Source organism: Myotis brandtii, unplaced genomic scaffold (assembly GCF_000412655.1).
Source record: "Myotis brandtii unplaced genomic scaffold, ASM41265v1 scaffold484, whole genome shotgun sequence".
Classification (NCBI taxonomy): domain Eukaryota; kingdom Metazoa; phylum Chordata; class Mammalia; order Chiroptera; family Vespertilionidae; genus Myotis; species Myotis brandtii.
The window spans coordinates 707,741-731,277 of NW_005368491.1; the positions used below are offsets into that span (position 1 = coordinate 707,741).

The 23,537-nt window shown below is 38.7% G+C and overlaps 1 long non-coding RNA gene across 1 annotated transcript in view; it reads right to left on the reverse strand.

Moving 5' to 3' along the window:
- Positions 1–23,537, reverse strand: part of LOC106727824 — a 40,722-nt gene that overhangs the window by 14,412 nt on the left and 2,773 nt on the right. Inside the window, exon 2 of the long non-coding RNA XR_001364080.1 lies at positions 4,730–4,814. This is a non-coding gene — a long non-coding RNA (uncharacterized LOC106727824). The remainder of the gene's footprint in view (positions 1–4,729; positions 4,815–23,537) is intronic.

Genomic DNA, 23,537 nt, shown 5'->3' on the forward strand with positions numbered 1-23,537 from the left:
ATTATTGCAAAGTTTTGCCAGGTTATGGCATACTGAGTATTGACGTGTTTCCCCCTTGGAGAATACTTTTATCCAAAATATAGATGATTTCACTTAGAGTAGGCTGTACAATAGTAAACAAGGGAAAGGGTTTCTTTATTTTTCCATGGTTTCTCATCAAATTTGGAATCTCCTGAATCTCTCTTCTCTATCATCTACAAGTCCTCTAACAGACATGAACTACCTACTGGTCATTGGTTTATGCGAGCGTGCATGTTTCAGGTACATTCACTAATGCATTCACAGTCTGCTTCTGTCCTCCGTCCTCTCTGTCATGTGCCATCACTGAAGGTTTGTTTTCCTGATGCTACCACAAGAGCAGTATTGGCAGTGCCCACATTAATCAGATCATCTTCCTCTAGAAAATATATATGGGTTTTGCTTTTCCATGGGGAGATTAAAAAGCCCATATCAAACTTCATTTAAACAATATGATTATGTTTTCCTCTTATTAAAAATACCATGTGGTATGACACCAATTTTCACTGAATTAAGACTTTTTCCACTTTAAAAAATATATATATTTTTACTTATTTCAGAGAGGAAGGGAGAATGTGCTTCCTACCTTTAGTTGATCAAATAATGCTTTTACTTCTACCTCAAAAAATGTCTCACAATTTGTACATCCTTTTATTCCCATCACCACTGCTATGAACAGGTCCTTGCTATGAACTGAATTGCGCCCTCATCAATTTCACATGTTGAATCTCAAATTCCTAATATGATGGCATCTGGAGGTAGGGCCTTGAAAGAGGTAATTAAGTTTAAAGGAGGTCGTAGTACCATATTGGTCTAATCAACATGCCGGGTATCCTTATGTGATGAGGAAGAGACGCTAGGATGCACCTGCACAAAGAGACGGTCACATGAGAACACAGCGAGAAGACGGCCATCCTCAAGCCAAAGGGAGAGACCTCAGGATGCACTGAACCCACAGACACCTTGACCTTGCACTTGCAGCCTCCAGAATTGTGAGAAAATACACATCTGTTTGAACCACTCGGTCTGTGGTATTTTGTTATGGCAGCTCTAGCAAACTAACACAGTGCTCAGAATTTATCATCAAGGGAATGAAAATCATCTCCTAGATATTCATTCTCTTTATTTTATTATTAGGAGGGAACGTCTAATTCCTCGGCCACCTGTTTTAGTGAGGTGACCTCCCATTGAGGAGCACAGCTGGCTGCATATTGTCTGATGATCAATTCTTCATCCCCTATGACCGTTTCCAGGAAGGGCTCAGCACATTCAGAAAAAAAGTGACTTGGGGCATAGCCCAAAGTCTTCTAGATCACTGCTAAGATCAAGCTCTTCCTGTGTCTTTTATTATAGTATCTTTCATTGACATAGTAATTATGTTTTTAAAAGTATCTGTATGCAGTTGTCGCATGTAACTTGGTTCAAAAAAACAAATCTGTAAGATATACCATATATAACACTGCAATGCATAACTGAAGAAATATATTTCAAAGATGAGTGATTTGTTCCATGTCTAACACACACAGAGTATTTCCGATTCAGACCTCATCACTCTTTGCACTCTATCGCAATGGAGAATGACATCAGATTAGAGTCATTTGCTACGCACAGTAGAGTTTCAGCAAACATACATCTAATTTATTTGAATTAAACTGCAGGAAAAGGCCCAAGGTAGAAATCATTTACATTTAACTTAGACAATTGTGTCAGACATCTCACTCAACAGGCATGCATCCCAGTCAATGGAGTCAATGAAGCTTGAAAGAGTAATTTGAGTTTGGTGAATCCTAGGTACAAAAAGCTTTGATTCATTTCAAGGGTTTCAACCATACATAAAGAATTAAAATGTCTCGCCCAACCTTAAGTAAGTTGATGGTGATAGAAAAACTGAATAAATTAATTTAGGGCTATAGAGAATCATTGATTAAGGAAAAGATATTGTGTAATATAATTGGTCAAGTAGAGCTATTATTCCCTCATTTTAAATTCCCCTTGGAAAATTAATAAATTGACATTCTGACCTCTATATCTTCTGTTTCTTTTGAGTGAGACTGTTTGAATAGTTTACATAGATAGGTTTTCTGGTGCTTAAACACCTCCTCTTGTTGAGCCAAAGTAACAGTGATCAGGTTCTCACCCTACAAGCCCACAGAGTAGACTGGCTCGCTGTTAACTTGCCAAGACATACATGCCTCTATGGTAAGCCAGAACTCCTCTAGCGTATCTGTATCTACTGTAATCAACAAGCCTTTTGTATAGAGAAGTTTCCAACCAATTTTTTTCTTACAACTTGTGATGATTAATTTTACGTGTCAGCCTGACCGGGCTAAAGGATGCCCAGACAGCTGGTAAAACATTACCTCTGGGTGTGTCTGTGAGAGTGTTTCCAGAAGAGATTAGCAACTGAATCAGTAGACTGAGTGAAGACCTGTCCTCACCAATGGGGGACACCATCCAATCCACTGAGGACCGCAGTAGAACAAAAGACAGAGGAAGAGCAAAGGTGCTCTCGGACGTTCATTTTCCAATGCCTGTGGACATAGGAGCTCCTGGTTCTCAGGCCTTCAGCCTCAGACCGAATTATAGAATACTGGCTTCCCTCGTTCTCCAGTTACAGACAGCGGACTTCTCAGTTCCCATGACCATGTTAACTGATTCCTATAATAGCTAATGGATAGCTCTGCCTCCGTGTGCTATTGGTTCTGTTTCCCTTGGAGAACCCTACTATCCTGCTTGTTATTCCAAAACTATTGCTAGTTTGTGGTACTTATCTGCTGTATAATCTAGTCCTTGTGTCTTTGACATTTGAGGTTTTAATATTATTGTTTCAATAAATAACCAAACAGAACAGAAATAGAGGGAAAAGCCATATTATGAATTTCTAATTCTTTAAAAGGACATGTGTAAACATATAAAAAACCACTGGATGGTATTAATAAGGATCTAACTCCTTTTTATATGTCATCTATTATCTTTCTAATTTTGTGTGTGTATAAAAGCACAATTAAATTAAGGACAACAACAAATCTTTATCTTAATCTACTTTGAAAATATGTAAGTTTTTGTTATGAAGGATTATCTTACAATAGACTTCTCATTATCTGAGGGTGGAAGCCAAGGAATAAACATTTTAGTGCTCTTTAAGAACCCACTTTTTAGAACTTAAGGCATGAATTGTTCCTAAGCTTCCATGGAAGACAGTCATGACATGTCACTTATTTCCAGTTGAAAGCATTCCACTAGAATTACTCTGTTTTTCTTTGTGGAATAACCAGGAGAAGTTCACCTCAGGGTAGTGTGGTAAGTGTAGAAAGTTTTGGCTGATTGCAGTACACGGGGACTGCATTTGGCCTCTCGCAAAAGGACGGCGTGGTCCAAAAGTTTCAGCACTCAGCATCTGGTACTCAGGATAGCATCGTGTTTTTCTAAAAGCCCTATTCTGGCTGAGGAGCCTCCGGAGTATTTGCAGCACTTTTGCCAGCTTTTCAGGCCACACTGCACTGTCATGCCAAGGGAGCCCAGTTAATACCAGTTAATAGTCTACTCCCTCCGGGAGGCTTCAGAAAGCGAGGCCTTGGTGGGATGGGACTGGTGAATAACATAAACTATAATTAATTAACAGCCCGTATGGATTGCCGTGAACATAATTGGCCTTGGGTCCTCAAATCCAAGCTGACAACAATCTTTCAGGGCCAAAGCAATCTCTTGGAAGCAGCTTGGGTTCATTTGAGATTAGATAAGTTAAGGCAAACATCAGAGCGTCCCTTTTATTGAATATAATTTAAATTCCAAAATGTGGAAAAATGACCTTCCCCGTGGTTTTGTGATGGGTGGTCACAATGGAAAACATTTCCAAGGTATTTACTGATTCAATGATGGATCATCTTTGAAAGCCTATAGTTTTAGTGTTCCTTAGTGAACCCAAGTTTCTCATTATTCTTAAAGAAGATATATGCACAAACCTTTCATTGAATTCAGTGACAGCAACAACAAAAAAGGCCTCTGGATCAAGACAGGCCTGGGTTTAAATTCCGTGTCCCTGACTTGTATTAACCCCTCTAGGTGCCCTATATTAACTCTTCCTAATATTGACTTAATACAGGGTCACTGTCCCTTACTCACTATTCTGAAACCCAAAAACCACTACTATTTTTTTTTCTCATTTGGCAGCAAAACCTGGCTTGACATGAACCCATTGTCTGCAAACCTGATCAGAACTGACATGAGTTTATTTATAGCCTTTACTTATTGCACCCTGTGTAGTTTATATGCATACATTTCACTGAGGAAGTATTAATGTTGATGGCAAGGAGATACCCCAGACCTAAAACGTGAAGATTTATGAATTCTGAGACATATTTAGCCCAAGGGATTTCATGCAGGGTAGTATGGGCCTGTAACACCAACTATGAGTGTTGATATGCAGAGTAAGAAAGCAATGGATATTAATTAGTAATTCCTGGCACAAGATAGGTGGGCTACAAAGACTTCTTCCTTTGTTCCTTCTCAGAGAAATGTCCTCTGAAAAATTATATTGATGTTAGATGATTTACTTCTCTCCTTACCCCCCCCCCCCAATAACAGTGTGATGACATTATTTAGATCTATAAGATGTAATAAATAAATTGCAAACACTCATTTTAAAATGATTCCACCACAATATTCCAATGATTGAAAAGGCTATGCCAGAGATGATTACTAACTACTTTACCTAACTGGGTCCTCAGAGCATGTGCAGGATATTGTGAACAACCCAGGATGGACGACCATCAGGAACATGAAATGCTGAAATTTAACTGCAATAAAAACAGTAAAATGTTAGACAATGGAGGAAGTTAATTGGAATGAAAGCCTAAATATTTTGAATGATTGTTAGATTTAAAAAATGGATATGCCCTGGCCACATAGTTCAGTTAATTAGAGCATCGTCCTTATATGCCAAGTTGTGGGTTCAATTTCTGGTCAGGACACATACAAGAATCAACCAATGGATGCATAAATAAGTGAAACAACAAATTCTCTATCTCTCTCCTCTTTCCCTCTCTCGAAAAGTCAATAAATAAATATTTTAAACATTGGATAAAGAGAATGGGTTCAAGGGCACATATTTGGAAAACATCAAAACTAATGTCAATGAGAGAACTAGTTAACATAATATTAGAGTGAATAACCTTAAAGACGTGTTATTCTTATCCATCAATTCAATGTGACAATAAGACCATTTTATTTCTGCTTTTAAGAGTGACAATTTTCCAATTGGCAAATGCCTTTTTCCTTTGATGCTCTAAATGCTGTTTACTAAGTCTGCATCAATCATCTGGAGTCACGGAATGAAGCAGTAATAACAGTTAGTGATGTCTACCTCATCAATAGAGTTAGTGCTCTTTCCATAAGTATGAATTATTGCTGGGGCTGACCAGTAGACCCCGAGTGACGGATGAGTGGGTTACTCTAACACAACATTGCAGTGAAAGAGAGGGCTAAGGGACAGCCTGGCTAAAGGAACCAGGCAGCCTCGATTGCCTGCCTCGTTAGGCTTTTATTGTAGCAGTAGTTTGAGATAAAGTTTATCCTTTAGATACAATCAACAGGGTAAGTAATCTTGGGAGGACACGTGTGTTTGTGGTGTCTTTTAAGTAAGGACACCCAAAAGATTAAGCATAAGGATTCCATTAACCCCACCCCCTACCCCCGGGGTCTGCTCATGCACAGACTTGTTTGGAAAAGTCAAGGAATAATTAGGAGCACTGCCTTCGGCACTCCCCTAAATCAGAATTCTCATAAACAGGGCAGGCGGCCTTCTGCACACTTCCCTTTTCTTAGAATGTCCTCCTTAAAAACTTTCCAACCAAGTCTCATGTGCTCCCCCACACATTATAGGTTAAAAATATACAGAGACACTTTGAAAGGAAATTAAATGAATATTTTCTGGCAATTCTTTATGATTTCCAGATAGACTGTTGCATATAGCAATTGTGTCAGTAGTATTAGTGTTTGGCCAATTAACACTTCAAGAAGTTCACCAGAAAATCAATATAGAAAAATTCAGACTCAAGAAATGGGATACATAGGCTGCTATCTCTCCCCATAGATGAAATGAAATATTATACTGTACATATAATGGGATTTTCACTGAAGATTATATTTTAACTAGAGGCCTGGTGCACAAAATTCATGCACTCAAGCGGGGGGGGGGTTCCTCAGCCTGGCCTGCACCCTCTCGAAGTCTGGGAGCCCTCAGGGGATGTCCGACTGACAGCTTAGGCCCGCCGCTCCCCTTACTGCTGCAGAGGCAGGAGAGGCTCCACCACTGCCGCTGTGCTTGCCAGCTGTGAGCCCAGCTTCTGGCTGAGCGGCGCTCCCCTTGTGGGAGCACACTGACCACCAGGGGGCAGTTCCTGCATTGAGCATCTGGTGATCAGTGTGCTTCAAAGCAACCGGTCGTTCTGCCATTTGGTTGATTTGCATATTAGCCTTTTATTACATAGGATGTTAAAAAATTGTTCTTTTTAAAAAAAGAACATTGACTTGAACAAATAATCCAACTATAAGAAAACAATATTAATAAGTTTTAGTACAGTGAAAATTTGACAATGGCATTTTATACCATAGAGAAAGGATGTCATGACATATTCTTAGTTTTCCTTTACAGAATCTCAGGAAAATCTTATTGTATCTTTGTAGAGAGCGGAAAAGAGTAAGCTAGATGGCTGCTCATGAGGAGAGCAGACTTGGTCTAAAAAGAGAACAGAAGTCAAATGCTTGTGGGATTAAAACAATACAAGAGGACATCAGTCTATCTGAAAAGAGATTTAAAAAATGCTTTCATGAATACCCATCAGTTCTTTAACTTGGTGACTCTCAGACATCTAAATAGCTTCCTTACATACTCCTAGGAATGTCTGAATCTGTACTTTGAGAAATATTGTTCTGTATCAGTGTGATGCTTAGTTTTATGTGTCAACTTGGCTAGGCTATAGTTCCCAGGGGTTTAATCAAATGCTACTCTAGGTGTTGCTATGAAGGTATTTTGTCCATGTGGTTAATATCTACAATCAGGTGACTTTAAGTAAAGGAGATGACTCCAGTGAAATTGTGGGGATCTCATCCAATTAGTTGAAAGCCTTGAGAGCAAAAACTGAGATTACCTGGGGAAAAATAAAACCTGTCTCAATACTGAGTTTCCAGCCTACCACCCTGCCCTACAAATTTCGCTTCTGCAAGCCCTTCCCTCCTATGAGGCAATTCCTTCATTCTGTTTCTCTGGAGAACCCTGACTCCAATTACTTTCAATCACTACCAATCACTTCATTATATTTTATGTTTAGGAAATGTATAGACAGAAATCATAGCAAATTCCAAATGCTTGGCAGTAGCACTATACTTAGTCTTTTATATTATTGATTAATAGCTTAAAATTATACTACATAGAAAGAAGGTAGGTGTACTAGTCATTCTGACTGATCACTGAATAAGATTATTGAGGACTTACTTATCAATCAACATTATCTTTTGAACACACGAGAAAATTTCTCCTATTACATATGGCTTTTTGTGTGTTTTTAAATGGTGACAAAAACTGGGAATGCAAGTTCCTGGTTACATGGATATAATGCCAACCATCTGCAAGAAAATGAAATACTCAATGCAGGTACATTGCATTGACTCAGCATCCAAATAATATAAACATTGCTACAATTAATTTAAGGCAAATTAAACAGAAACACATTTTAAAAAGTAGTCTACTTTCCAAAAGTTTTCTTATTCAACTTTTCTTAACTGTTCTTCAGCACAAATCACGCAATCACACACAGGCCCCCATCTTGTCATTGCTCTGTATGTGACCATTAGAGAAAGTTTTGAAAGTAAGGAGGCCCAGGATTTAATTCTAGGTGGCTATTTTCATCTGAGTAAACCAGGTGAGACAATTAGTTCAGACTCAGTTCTCTCATCTATAAAGTGGAAATAATAGAACCTACTTCAAGGTATGGTTGTGAGGATTGATGAGATAAAATCCTATATAATAAAAGCCTAATATGCTAAGTGTCTGGTTGTCCAGTCGTCTGTTCAACCAATCAAAGCATAATATGCTAATGATATGCTAAGGCCACTCAACCGCTCGCTATGACGTGCACTGACCACCAGGGGGCAGATGCTCCAACTGGTAGGTTAGCTTGCTGCTGGGGTCCGGCTGATCTGGATTGAGCGAAATGGGCCGGACATGCCCTGGAGCCCTCCTGTGATCCCTCCCCAGCTGGCCAACCTCCCACGGACCTCCCTGGCCCCGATCATGCACCTGTGGGGTCCCTTGGCCTGGCCTGCACCCTTTCCCAATCTAGGACCCCTCGGGGGATGTCAGAGAGCCAGTTTCAGCCTGATCCCACTCAACACAGGAGCTGCCCCCTGGTGGTCAGTGAGCTCCCACAGGGCAAGCACCGCTCAGCCAGAAGCAGGCTCACAGCTGGTGAGCACAGCGGTGGTGGCAGGAGCTAAGGATGCCCGCCTCCGTGGCAGTGCTAAGGATGTCCGACTGCTGTTAGTCAGACATCACCTGAGGGCTCCCGGACTGCGCAAGGGTGTAGGCCGGGCTGAGGGACCCCTCCCCGCTGAGTCCACGAATTTTGTGCACTGGGCCTCTAGTATGCAATAAGCACTTCATAATGATAGCTTTTACTCTGGTGTCTCACTCCGTATTTGCTAATTTTACAACCTCTGTCTAAGGCTTTGACATATGAGCAAAGTTCCCTTGGGTGGACTCTTTTCCTGCCCCTTGTTTTGCTTTATTCATTTGTTGTTATTGTTCTTCCTGATACGATGCAGCTGAAATGTAGCTCAAGATGCAAGACATTTTAAATTTCCATTCAAGATTACGAAATGAAAACTTAATAGTCATAAGTTATTAATGCTTTACATTTCATTAGGGACAAACCCTAGATTTTTAATATTTAAACTAAATGGTAAATCTACATGAGCCAAGTACAAATCATGTGTGTGCAGTAAGGAGCAAGTACGTTCGGCGTAATCTCTGCGGTGGTCACATACTGTATGTGCACAGTTGTTCTAATACATAATGTTTAAGTTATATATATACATGTGAATGTATACCCAACACACTATTCTTTTTAATAGCTATGTAAAAACATCATTAGTCATTTCAACATGGACAGTATTCCTTTTTCCCCCAGCAAATGTCTTCTTAAGGTGAGCCTTTTGCTCAATGTGGCTAAAATACTACTAATAAACAAGCTATTTCAGATATGTAGCAACCAAGAGATTAATGATTCTTCATTATTCCCTACTTATTCTTTCTCCTTATATATTCTTCTAGCATTCTTTTTTATTTGCAAATTCAGCCCTAATTAAATTAAACATTTCCCAATCACCTAGTCCTCATAATCCTATGCACGCTAGCCATATTAGTCTGAAAAAAGTAAAATTTTCTTTCGGTGAAGGGGTTCCAAATCTTAAACCAAAAATGTTATATTAAATGTTAACCTTTAGCATTAAATCTTTCATTTTGACAGAAAAAAGTAACCAAGAAGTTCTTTTCCAAGGGAAATAAAAATATTGGGGGTAATATGAAATAAAACATAGCAACATAGCTGAAATCATTATTTGATTATTAAAATTTATTGAAGATATCAAATGTTTATGTCTTCAAAAAATTATATTTTCTGGGTCAAGTGTTATTAGGGCCTTTGGCCTCCAGGCAGTAGATTAATGTGAGGTTTGGGAGATGGGGTTTTGATGGAATTCAAACAATGATGGCCAGGATTCAAGAGTAATTGAATTGTATCCTGCCAATTATTCTTTTTCCCAGAGGGTTCCCCCAGGAGTTAGAGTATATAGAACATATATGACACTAGGGACATAAGATTTATAAAAAAAAGACACAAGCTGCAGAAATGAAAACTAAAACTAAACATAACACACTCCTTTTCGTATTTGAGAAAATAATTGATGATGGATTATTTTGCCTCACCTGGTCTTACTAGGGTACTGTCATTAAAATAATAATAATAAATAATAATAATTAATAATAATAATATGGGCATTTCCATTGCTGGCCATGATGCAATAATGAGGAATGAATTGTCTCTTCTGCCTAAATCAACCATTAAATGGACAAAATGTACGAAAAAAATGCTTTGCAAGATACTGGACATCAGACAAAAGACAGTGATCTCTGAAAGACAGAAAACAAATAAGGAAATCCATGCAATTAACTCAGTTTACTGCCCTGATTGAGTTTTCGTGCAAGGAGGAAAAACCAGGCAGAATGCTGCGGAGTTCCTCAATTGAAGAGAGCGAGCTAAGGGTCCATGGAAACCCAGGCACCTAGAGTTTCCAGACCGAGTGCTAGAGATAGAGAACTGAGCCGATAAAGAGCCCTGGAGTCCTGTGGGGGTCTTCACCGACTATTCAACTGCAGACTGATCAGGGTGAGCTTGCGTGTGAGGAAAACTGGGGAAAAGGTCATTAAAGACCTAAAAGTGTTGGAATAGTTGCCCTTCACCAAGCACACTGAAAAACCTCAGGATTCCTGGGTTATTGGGTAGAGTACATACATAGGCCTTGGGTCTAGAGTGAGTAATCTAGTTCAGTGTAGCTCTGGTTCCAACTAAAAAACTTAAAATAAAAAACCTGAAAGGATCAAACTGTTTCCAAGTAACACAACTGTGTCCCATAAGAATGCACAAATACATTTAGAGGATTATAAAAATGTCTAGCCTTCGATAAGATAAAGTCACAATCTCTGGCCATAAAAAATTACCAGACATGTAAAAAGTAGGAAAGTAGGAAACATGAGAATAATTAATTAATCAAAATTGCTCAGAAGAGTCAGAGATGTTATAATAAATACAAAGATATTAAACAGTTGTTATATTGTATTCTATTTTAACCAATAAAAAAGTTAGAGAAATGGAAGATATAAAAAAAAATCTGCAGTCTGACATGAAAAATTATACTGGAGAGTATTAAGGGCAAATGAAAATTTTTAGAAGAAAAGATTAGTAAATTTGAAGATATAGCAATAGTAACTACCCAAAACAAATACACAGAGAAAGAGAATTTTAAAAAATAAACACAGGATCAGTGAGCTGTGGGACAGTTTAAAAACAATGTGATTGGAATTCCTGAAGAAGAGAAGTGGGTAGGGAAGAAAACTATTTGAAGAATTAATGGCTGAAAATTTCCAAATTTGATAAAACTATACACTCATATACCAAATAAACCCCAAATTTGGAAAACAGTATGGAGGTTCTTCAAAAAATTAAAAATAGAGATTTTATCTCAGAGGCAAGAACTAACCATGTCAGCAGATTTATCGCTAATATCTGACCACACTTTCAATTTTAGATACACATCCTAAATGTAGCCTAGAATGTGCTTCATAGATGGGAACTGTATTAGTCAAGTGACGTGTACATGCAAGAGTAAAATCCATAATAATTGATGGTGATTATGAATGCTCTGAATTTTAAGTACAAATTATTGAGAAATTTCAAGTAGTCAAAAAAATAGAAAAGTACACTGACAGTTAATTGGTATATAATAAAGGCAAATATACATGGAAGTTCAGTTTTGGTTTTCATGAAATCCAATTTAATTGCTTCTGTGCAACATTGCTACATCCAAGATATATTGGTAATTTTTTCCAAGTGATTGTGTGACATGAGAAATTCAAGAAGAGAGTAAGATAAAAAGAAACAACCTAAATGAGAACTGTAATCTTAAATCTGCTGCTGAAAATACTTAAAAAGTATTTTCCTCAAGCAGGGCAGATAGTCTTAGTGTGTGGTATAGCTACAAAGGAATACTTATGATCATCAACCTATTTTCAACTTCCAAAAAGAGAACAGAAATAAGTCTACACTAGTCACTATTCTTGTAGAGAGAAAGGCAAATACAACATCTGTATTGACACATTACTGAGAAATCTTGTGGACTTGAAGCTGTGTGGCCCTTGGAAAGTTACTAGCTCACTTTCTGCACCTGCGATAGGGAAAGAATAATTTCCTCGTGAAGCCCGAGGTGTCCCTGTGGGCTGACCCTCCCTCAGCACTTACCCCTTCAATACACAGACCTGATTAGCCATATCATTCATTGTCCAGAATCTCTCCTTGTCCAACCACGGACCAACAATTTAGCTTTTATTTTCAATGAAGACTTTACTGTAGAGACAAAAAGATTTTCATAGCTCTGTTTTCTTATCAAAACTACTTCCAGACCCTCACCTCATTATGTCCACCCATCTAAACGTGTATCTGATGAATGTGTCTTATCTTAATTAGGTCCTTGAATGGAGAGACCCTCCCTCACCCCCCTGACCTTGGACTTCCAAAGCCTGTACTAACCCAGCTTAGTCTTCCTCCTTGAGACACAAACAAGGCTCTGTCTAGGCGACGCTCTTCCTTACCGCAGTAGGTTAATAAACAGAACTTTGCTTAACCACCGTCGTTTTAGAGCAGCAGTTCTCAACCTTGGGGTCGTGACCCCTTTGGGGGTCGAATGACCCTTTCACAGGGGTCGCCTAAGACCATCGGAAAACACATATATAATTACATATTGTTCTTGTGATTAATCGCTATGCTTTAATTATGTTCAATTTGTAACAATGAAATTGGGGGTCACCACAACATGAGGAACTGTATTAAAGGGTCGCGGCATTAGGAAGGTTGAGAACCACTGCCTTAGCTACAAAAGAGGACTAATGAGTCATTCCTGTCATAAACCATCTATATATATATTAAAGCCTAAGCGACCTTTCGACCGGTAGCTATGACACGCACTGACCACCAGGGGGTAGACGCTGTGAGTGGTAGCAGTATTTACCCGGGCTCAAGTGACAGACTTCCCAGCATTGTTGCGGTGATTAATTAAATGAATATGTGTCAAGCAACTAGAAGATGGGCAGTAATAAAGAGTGTTTGCTATTGTAATTATGCATAGCTAATTAATGTGTTTCAGTTCTGATTTGCATAATTCCACCCAGAAGTCAGCAAGGAAGGGGCAAAGGGAGACTTTTAATTATGGGGGAGCAGCTATTCTATTATTTTAAAAATAATTAAGGTAAAATATATGAATGTATCTTGCCCATGTGGCATAACCCATGTTTCCATATAATGGTAAAGAGGATTTAAAGTCAGAAAACACAATGTGAATTCCTGAATTTTGAGCCCCCCCGCCCCCACACACACACAATTAATCTCTCAACCTCATGGACTTCCTGTGAAAGTAGGAATGGTAACACCAAATTCATAGACGGGGGGCGGGGAGGGTCAGGGTAAATGAAATAACACATACAAAGTAAAAATGACACTACATGAGCGAAAGATTCATTTCATTCTCTTCCTGACATTCTTAAACACTTTCCTTGGGTCATTGAACACGTTTAATGTATTCATCGAAAAGCATAGCAAGGGTGCGCCGTTCCAAGGTCCTGGTGATGGATTGTAATGAAGAGTATAATGGAGGAGTCTCCAGGGCTGAGCCTCCAGCAGGAGATAATAGAGCGCAGGCGAATCCATAAAGCCAGTCTCCAAGGCTTCGCACCTTCTGGCTCCAATGCTGTCATATCATTTTATTCTTACTCCGGCTCAGTTAGAAATTTCTCATTTCAAAAGTGACTGAAGTTGGCACTTTTGATAAATTGCATATTATCTCTTACTTCCTAACCTTTCTTTCTAAGTTCAAAGTCATGAAAATGTAAGAGATAAAGGATCAGCCTTGCTAATAGATATAGATGATATCTATAGAAATAGATGATATAGATATAGATACAGATACAGATGTAGCTATAGATATAGATAGAGACAGAGATAGAGATACATATGGATCTAGATGACACAGATGCAGACAGAGATATAGATTTAGGCATAGATATAGATCCATAGAATCTTTTTTGACTATTTAAACCTGGGGGAGGATCTGGGGAGGGAGGATCAGGGGAGTGGTCGACTTCAGATTTATTACCTTTAACCTTGTACAGATACTTCCCTCCCACTCTCACTGTTTCGGAGCTTAAATATGAATCTTGGATCTTGTATGTCATGAGTGATAGCTAAATGGGGTAATGAATCATACTATATAGCAACTAACATTTATCAAAATAATAATTATTAAAAATAATAAAATATATCCATTTTTTATTACTTGCTTACAAAATTATCACAAAATTGTAGATTTGGTATAAGGCTGTTACAGTTTCCTAAAAATTCTTTGAGATCAAATAACCAGGAGTATCACCTTAAATTAAACATCCTCCTGCATGTTGAGAATATTTTCCGTTTCATGTTGTTTATAACGTTCCCAAACTCTAAGGTTAAAGAGTCTCACCCAGAACTCTTAAATGTATTCTTCCAAACAATAAGTAGAGTTAATAAGGTGGCCAGAACAGCACAAGGGAGTCGACTGGGGGGTTAGCCAGGACTGCAAGAGGTAAGGTGGGAGTCCTGGGGGACATCAGTGAGTCATTGTAAGCATGTGGGGACAGAGGACGATTTCCATGGAAACGTTAGTCACCTGCAGGAAGGCCTGGAGAGCACAGAGAGCATGGCGCCGGTGAGCACCCAAGCAGGTGTAGGGAAGTTAGAGCAGCGGGTGTCAGTGGAAAGAGAAGCAGGGGATGAGCCCAGAGAGGTTAGCAGGGAACTGATCCGTTTCCAGCCCTATTAAGAGACAACCGCTAGGAGTCATTTCTATTGTGAGCAGGGGAGTGAAAGCACATGAAACCATATTTTAGGAAGATCACTTCATGTGGATGGTGGGGAATGGGGTGGAGGTGAGCAGGCTAGGGCAGGATGCCCAGTTCAGAGATGACTGTAGTGACCCAGGAGAGAAATGACGATGGCCTAGTTTAGAAAAGTGTCAATGAGTTCAGGGAACAGTGTCCAGAACCCCGAGATGTTTGGGTGGTGGGACGACCAGACTAGGTGATGGAGGCTCCGTGAAATTGGAGGGAGGTAAAGGAATAAGAAATGCCCATTTCTGGCATGAATATGCCTTTTCCTGAGACAATGAAAGGTACAGTAGGAAGTTGGGGGCAAGTAGATATGATTTCTTGGTTGGACTTGTTGCACTTGAAATGCCTCTGAGGCATCCAGGTGAGATTGTCTGTTCGCTCAGATGCAGATGCAGAGAAAACTGAGTGTGAGAGAGAAAATCAGAGGGCATATAACAGAACCCTGGAAATACCAGCATGACAGGGATCTGTTAACAGAGAATGAGGAGGCTTTGAGGGAGTATTTTGGAAAATGACTCAGATATTAAAGTCAGAGGCTGATGTGTGTGAACAGAGAGTGAGGAACTTCTGGAATTCTCTTGCTAAGTCAATAAGACAAAACACATGATCAGTGGCTTCGATTAAGTGGACCTCCTGCTTAAGGAACCACAGCTTGCTTTCTCAAGTGTAGTTTTGAAAGTGGATTTCATATGGTGATGCAGATCATTTTTTTTTTCAATCTTATTGTTGGGAGTATCACAGATCTCCCTCTCTGCTTTTTTTCCCCATTGCCCTCCTCCACCAAGATCCTGCCCCACCCTCTTGTCTGTGGCCATGGGTTATGCATAGCTGCATTTAAGTTCTTTGGTTAATCTCTTCCTGCCCCCTCCCACCTTCCCGCTGACATTCTTCAGTCTGTTCCTTGTTTCTATGCCTCTGGTTCTATTTTATTCATCTGTTTATTTGGTTCATTATATTCTTTATTCATTTATTTTGATTTTTAGATTCAACTGTTGATAGATATGTATTTATTTGCCATTATATTATTTATATTTCTTCTTCTTCTTCTTCTTCTTCTTCTTCTTCTTCTTCTTCTTCTTCTTCTTCTTCTTCTTCTTCTTCTTCTTCTTCTTCTTCTTCTTCTTCTTCTTCTTCTTCTTCTTCTTCTTCTTCTTCTTCTTCTTCTTCTTCTTCTTCTTCTTCTTCTTCTTCTTCTTCTTCTTCTTCATCTTGTCTGTGAAGTTCTTCATATGACCTTTAGTTCTAACTCAGCCGTGGGCAAACTACGGCCTGCCAGCCCGTTTGAAATGAATAAAACTAAAAAAAAAAAAGACCGTACCCTTTTATGTAATGATGTTTACTTTGAATTTATATTAGTTCACACAAACATTCCATCCATGCTTTTGTTCCGGCCCTCCGGTCCAGTTTAAGAACCCATTGTGGCCCTCGAGTCAAAAAGTTTGCCCGCCCCTGTTCTAACTGATAGCTTTGCTGGGTAGAGTAATCTTGGTTGTAGGTCCTTGCTATTCATCACTCCTATCTAATAGAAAGTCAATAGTGCTTGTAATTAGAGGAGAATTAGCAGAGACCTGTCTGAGGCAAAAAAGAAGCTGAAATTGGTTTGCACTTGCAATCCTCTTGCGTAGATTCATTCAGTAGATTAGAGAAAGATCCAAATCCTTGAGATTTTTAAATCTCTATTTACTGTTAGTTTTAATAGGGAACAAATTCAATGCCCGTAATTAACATGCCAAATCTGTAGATTTAAGACAAATAACAAGTTTCTAGTTTTTATGATTTTTTGGGGGGGACATTAAAAAAAAATGTTTAACAGGGAAAAACAAAACAGCAACCAAAAGTAATGAGCTTCAAATCCATTTTCAGCAACAGAGATTGCATTAGCTCAATCACCTTCTGTGTAGTTGAGTCTAAACTCAGTGTTCCTTTGGCATGCCTTGCCCCGGATTTATAGAGTTAATGAATGTCAGATGGTGTAAGGGCAGGCAGCTCAGCCCTGGAAGCTCAAGTCTTAAGTAAGGTTGTTTGAAAGACTATTTTTATGAGCTAAAGGAGAAAGACCTTTTCACAGGGAGATCTAATTTCTTTTCATCTCACTTATTCGGTCCCTCCTAGGAGTTTTTTCTAGAATTACCATCAGGTCAGGTTCTGTCTGTCTGACACTCCTTTCCCTGCTTTGATTTGTCCATCTAAATAATTGGATCTTAACAACAATAAATCCATTTTAACCAAACACCTTTTTTTGTAGAGTCTTCAACAACAGGGTAAAGAAAAAGAATTGGCAATGCTTTTAAGTTTAGAAGTAGCTCTTATTAGATGATAAGCTAGGAAAAGAGGTAACTGCAGAGTATAAATCGGGCTTGTTACTGGTCCACTCCTATCCAGTAGACTGATCCTTCCTGACGAATCCTCCCACCGCTCCCTGCTCAGCACTAGGCTGTGATCCCTGCCCAGCTTACACAGGGATCCCTGGCTTTCTTTCTGTCTTTACTTCAGACTTAGACACTTCCCAACCAAGTAAACCTCACAGCAAAAGAGCATTGCCTTCAACTCATTGTTCTGTCTTTATTTTGTCATCCTTATATCTGCTACCACCTTCTCTTCCCTCTAAGTTTATTACATCAGGGAAATTTTCTTCAGAAAAAGAACATCTTCTATAAAGCATCCCCTATCTCAACAGAAGAAAGACCTCATTCAGAATATTAAAAGGCGCACACAGCGTGTGTCTGCAGTTCCAAAGCCCAGGCTGAAGAGGGGGAGTCCCACCCAGCCATTTGGAAATCTTTGCTGGTGTTGTTTAATTTTGTTTTCATTGAGTTGGAGGATTTGGCAAATTATTTTATGTTCTAGGCGAGGCTGTGTCTCTGCATTGCCAACCAACTGGTCAATTCATTAAGCAGCAGTTTTCAACCCTTTTCATCTCATAAACCTAATTACTAAAATTCTGCGGCACACCAAAAAATATATTTTTTGCTGAATTCACAAAACTTAGGTATAATTTTGATTCATTTACACCAGATGGCTATGGTTGTGTTGGCTGTTGTCATTTTTATTTGACAATCTAATGGAAAAGAGGTCAGTGCCCCTGACTAAATAGTCAGAAATTGAATGTTTTAAAAATTCTTGTGGCATACCAGTAGAAAATCACTGCATTAAAGAATCACTCTGATGGATTTGTTATTGTCACAAAGACAAAATAATTTGTTTATGAGCCCCTTTATTTTTAAATCAAGGTGCTGGATGTCATATTTGTATCAAAAATGTGCGGAATGCTTGCTTTTGTTATAACAAAAGACTTTTTAAGCACTGGTCTAGCTGTCACACAAATTTCTTTGTACAACTGTTTGCTTGTAGTGTTTCATTTTTTATAACTGTGTTTACAAAAAGCATAGCACACCTAGTAGATGCTTACTAAATATTTATTAGGGTGATAACAATATGCCTTTCATGCTGCTCTTACCCACTGTGGACTTTAAACTCTTAGACTGTGTCTGTTAAAACTGCTTCTCAGACTCCTGAATAATAACCAAATTCTGAGTCTCCTGCCCAGAAATGTTTCATTTTACACGTTTACACTGATTCACCCAGAATGTCTTTGACAAATGTTGATTACATGAATGGAAACTTTGCCTGCATCATATTTTACTAATCTTTATAATCCCTGCATTTCACAGATATGCAAACTGAGGATCAGAGAGATCAAATGAATTGTTCACTGTCAAATAATTGTTGACTGACAGCGATGTGTGTGAGCTTGGGTTTTCTCCTTGTAAGTGTAGAGTAACACGGGCATAATAAAGCCACGGTGTTTCTTGATTTCAAAGAAAAGAGCACCTTGTCATGTCTCCGTGAAGACAGTGGCACAATTTAAACTGAAGGGCAGGATTTTCAGAGACTGGGCAGGGTTTGCATATATTTTATAGGTCTTTCCTTCAGGAAGGTAGTGAGGTACCAAGACTCTTGGCCTTAGCAACTGGAAATGCTCTCTTACTGAAATGAGCAAAACCCCTGGAGGAAGAGGTCTTGAGAAAGGGCTTCACCCAGAGCTGTATAGCAGACTTTGCGATGGAGAAGGCTAGTAGACACTAACATGAGTCTGGAATTAGAAGAGAGACGGGGACTGCAGGTAATGTTGACGCTGTGCTGAACGTCCAGGTGGCATTTGACATGGAATCTGGATATAATCACTTAGGGCCTGAGTATAGCTGGATAAGAGAAGAGGGGTGAAGACTGTTTCCTGGGGAACTCCAATATTTAGAGATTGAAAAGATGCGGGGGGAGCGGGGAGAACAGATCCAGAGACAGAGAAGCATCCATCAGACCGTCAAACCTCAGAGGGAAGGTAGGGGAGGGTGGGGCTAAGGGGGAGAGATCAACCAAAGGACTTGTATGCATGCATATAGCCTAACCAATGGACACAGACACCAGGGGGTGAGGGCATGAACGGGAGTGGGGGAGGGGGAAGGGGGATAACACACATATGTAATACCTTAATCAATAAAGAAAAAATTATTAAAAAAGAAAAGATGGGTGAAGGCTAATCTATATAGACGTTATTTCCTTATCTCTCCTGATTTATTAATTCTTTTTTGTTTTGTCATGGGTGTGCTGAATGCCTGGGTATCATTCCTCCTGGCCTCTGTTTTCTCAACTGCCAGATTAATAATAAAAATGAGTCATCCTTACATTTATATAGGAATTGGTCATCTTCTATCCACTTACGATCAACATGATTTTTAAATCCCTTTCAAATAACTATTAACGATATCATTAAAAATAAAACATGATTGAATTATTTCGAGAACTAGCTGACAGTAATACAGCTCAGAAGTATTCCACCCGAGATCTCCTACCGTCGGGAGGAGCCTTTCAGTACAACCACAAATCCACTGAAACTGGATGCGGCATTTTGTGCTCAAGGGCATTTTTCAGCGGCGAAGGGCCGCAGAGCTTTCTTCACATTCTTAAAGAAAACCATAAACCCTAAAACATTATAAGCTACTTTAAACATATATCTTTTTGAAAAGTTTCCTATTTCTTCAAGTATAGGCCACTGGTTAACTTTGAAAAGTAAAATTTCTATTCAGAGGACACTGTGCATGAGGAAACAAAAGGAATGAGTTCGGTTCTTACTGAATTTCAGCAACAGAGCCATTCTGAAAAGCATGATTAGAGCTGTTGTTAGAGGGGCAAACAATTCCATTCCACAAGGGGCTGGGCACAGCCTTCGCGCTGGCATTCTGTCTGCTACCATTTCAGTTTCGTTTTTCTTTTTGAACAGGGACTTAAGTTTCTCTTCAGTTCATTTTAGAACAACCTCAGTAAATGTGGCAGAATGTGAGAAGTTATTTTGAAATTTAAAAAACTATTCAAAATGCTTCCAGTCTAACAAATATTGTTTCCCCCTTGACATACACATTGGGGTGACAGCTTGGAGCAGGGTGGAGCTTATGTCTTGACAGAACAGATCAAAAAACGAATAGGACAAAATGTGAAGCCGGTGCCTCTGCACAGTTGTATTTGTTCTGTGCTTTGCACCCAAGGGGGATCTGCCACTAGATTCTTATTGCCAATGTTATCAGAACTACATTAAACACCACAGGTGCTAAGGACACCTTCAAATGTTGGTTCTTTTGGAAACTGAGTTCTGACTTTACCCCATTTTGCTCTTTTGGAGACTTTACATTAGAAGATACTTCCAGTTTCACAAATGCCTATCCTCATGCAGCGACGAGAGCACTAAGCTAGTATCTGTCAAAGCACCAGGAAGTGGGCCAGCTGAGCCTGCCGTTCGCTGAGTCCCACAGTGCTCCTCCACTGCTTCAGCAGATCATCTCTACATGCTGTCTTTGGGGATCGACTGTGTTTTCGTTCTTCTTACATTAGATCAAGCACTTTCACAACCCAATATTTTTTTCAAGCAAGAAATATGACTACATTTTTGGAACTCCTTAAATGTTTTTAAAGTTGACTTCGATATCTTTTACAAAAATTGAATGTATTTTATCTTGATTTCTTTATAATCTACTATAAGGTTTTTAAAACTGGTAACTGCATGAATAAATTTATCTGTGGAAATTCAAGTCTTTTGTTTTGTTTTGTTTTCCTGTCATGATTCATGGATATTCTGGCACGAAAATAAATAAATAGGTTCCAAAAGAAACAAAACATATCTAAAGCACAAAAGTAGTCAATAAACTTAAATGTTATCTGAACTTTGATACTAATACCAAGATGAGAACAACTAGTTAGGCCTCTTAAGTGGATCTTGGAGTATACTTTATAATCCAATGTCAATTCATTTTGTAATATGAACAGTAGTCTTATTGCAAAATGGAAATAAATGAAAAACAAAATCCACCCTCCTGGCTAGTGTTTCAAAGTCACTTATAATGCTGAGCCCTTGAATGGTTCTGAATGTTCTCTAATGGACTTTCATTCAGAAATAAATGATTTGGCAGATAGAATATTAAACCAGAACTGTTGTTGGTATGATTCCTTTTTCCATTTTTAGTAGATAGTAAGAGCTGTAGAATTAATTAATTTGCACTAGCTTTTGAGCCAAAATCATATTAAAAATGGAAACGATAACACCTACATTCACTTCTTTAGCCAAATGGAACATCTAGAACAATGCCAGAAATGGAAGTTAAGCAGAAAAGAAAAATAGAAATCAAATGCTCTAAGCAGCTGAAATATTCATTAAATAGCCATTTTGTTATATTATTGCTTTTCTCTGAAAGTCTTTGGGACAAATGGTCTGGATACTGGTACATGCTTAGCAAGAGCTAAATGGTTGACACATTATACCCAATGCTGAAGGACCCTTTTCATTGACTTCCTGGTTCACAGAAAATGAACAGCAAAGGTGTATAAGGAGCTTAGGGAAGAAGCGCCCGCTAGGAAACATGTCTTTAGTGGGGTTGCCAAAGGGAGAAAATTCATTGTCTGAGAACAGGGAGAAACATTAGAAAACAATAATAATTTTAAAAAATGAAATATTTAAGAACCTTAAAACCAACCAGTTTTTGGATCATTTAATATTGCTTAAAAACACCCCAGTGTCACTGGGAGTAGCACAGAATGAAAATGTCTACTCCAATGATGTTTTTGGTTCATCCTACATTTTAACCATATTCAGTGTTTTTATTAACTCAAAGAAAAATGATTAATATAAATGATTCAAACATTTCAAACATCAGCCTAGTCTTGCTAGAAATAACCAACCTGGGAGGCAGACAGACAGGCTAGATTTACCAAGGCTAGCCATATTCTATGCCAGTGCTGCCCAGTATAAATATAATGGGAGCCATACACATAACTTCAAATTATCTGGTAGTCATAATGAATTAAGTAAAATGAAATAAGGGAAATACTTGATCTCTATTTAAACTACATAACATTTGCAGGTGAACAAGTAGACTCATGTACTCAAATTGTTCCAACCACACTCATTGGTTTTCTAGTAATTAAATGGAATTTGTATTAATTACTAAATGCAATTAAAAATTCAGTTCCTTAGCTGCCCTCGACACATTTCAAGTGCTCAATAACCACATGAGGCTCGTGGTCACAATCTCAGATGGTGCTGTCCTATGTGGAAGTCTTAGGGCAAGATTCTAAAGCACTAGGGCAATGGGACAGCAAAACCAAGGGCTCAACGTTTGGGAGAATTAAATACGTATGAAGAGCATATCATATACTTACTTTTAATTCATCCTTGAATTGAAATAATTTAAAAATCTAGTTTTAAAGAACTGAATTTTAGTTTTATATAAGTTTCACTTTTCATGGGACCTATTGCCCTTACTACTTGATGAATATGATGATAATATGTGTACTAAATGTCAGGTGATAGTGAGAAGAAGGTATCCTTTCTAATAAAGACAGAATATGCAAATTGACTGTCGCTTCATGACAAAGATGGCGGCGCCCACAGCCAATAAGGAGGGAATATGTAAACTGATGCGACAAAGATGGCGGTGACCGGTCTGGGATGCTTATGTCGTCACCATGGCAATGACGCAGGCGTTCCACCCTGCCCTGGCCACTCTGGGCCCCTGGGCAGCGCACAAAGGTGGAAGGCGGCTCTGGCTGGTGTGAAGGCGGTGCCGACAGCCAGGGGAAGGAAAGCTTATTCTTGCACAAATCTTCGTGCATCAGGCCTCTAGTTTGATATAAATAGAAAGCTGTTAAGCAGAATAAGGCACTACCTGATTAATGATTAACTATGTCAAAAGGGAAACTATTCCATTCTGCCTTAAGTTAGAAAAATATCTAATCAATTCCTTCATATGTGATATCTTGTATAGTGACTCTTAAAAATGTATTTCTGGACCTAGATGTGATAAGTAAGTTATTTTCAGTTCTTGCACACATACATGGTACTTTACTATTGAATGGTGGATTTTTTAAAAGCTATTTTGAATTACATTTAGAAGTTGCAGTAATTCACTGTGAACATGCCTCTTGTAACCTCACCTGCCTATTTATTGCACATCCTAGCTTCAGTGTAAAATCATGCAAGGCAGAAACTAACATGGACATTTCCCCAAGAAAAATGATTTTCTAAAAGTGCTTCTCTTTGTTCCCTACATCCTAAAAACCAGGCATATCTTTGAAAATAATGCCCTAAGACATTACATAATATTTGCAGTATTTAAAACTTAAAAATAAGCTATGAAGAAAGTTCTTCTCCACATTAACAGTATACTTTATCAGCCTACCTATACACAGATTTCTAGATAACTTCACTGTGTGATTTCCAAAATAAATA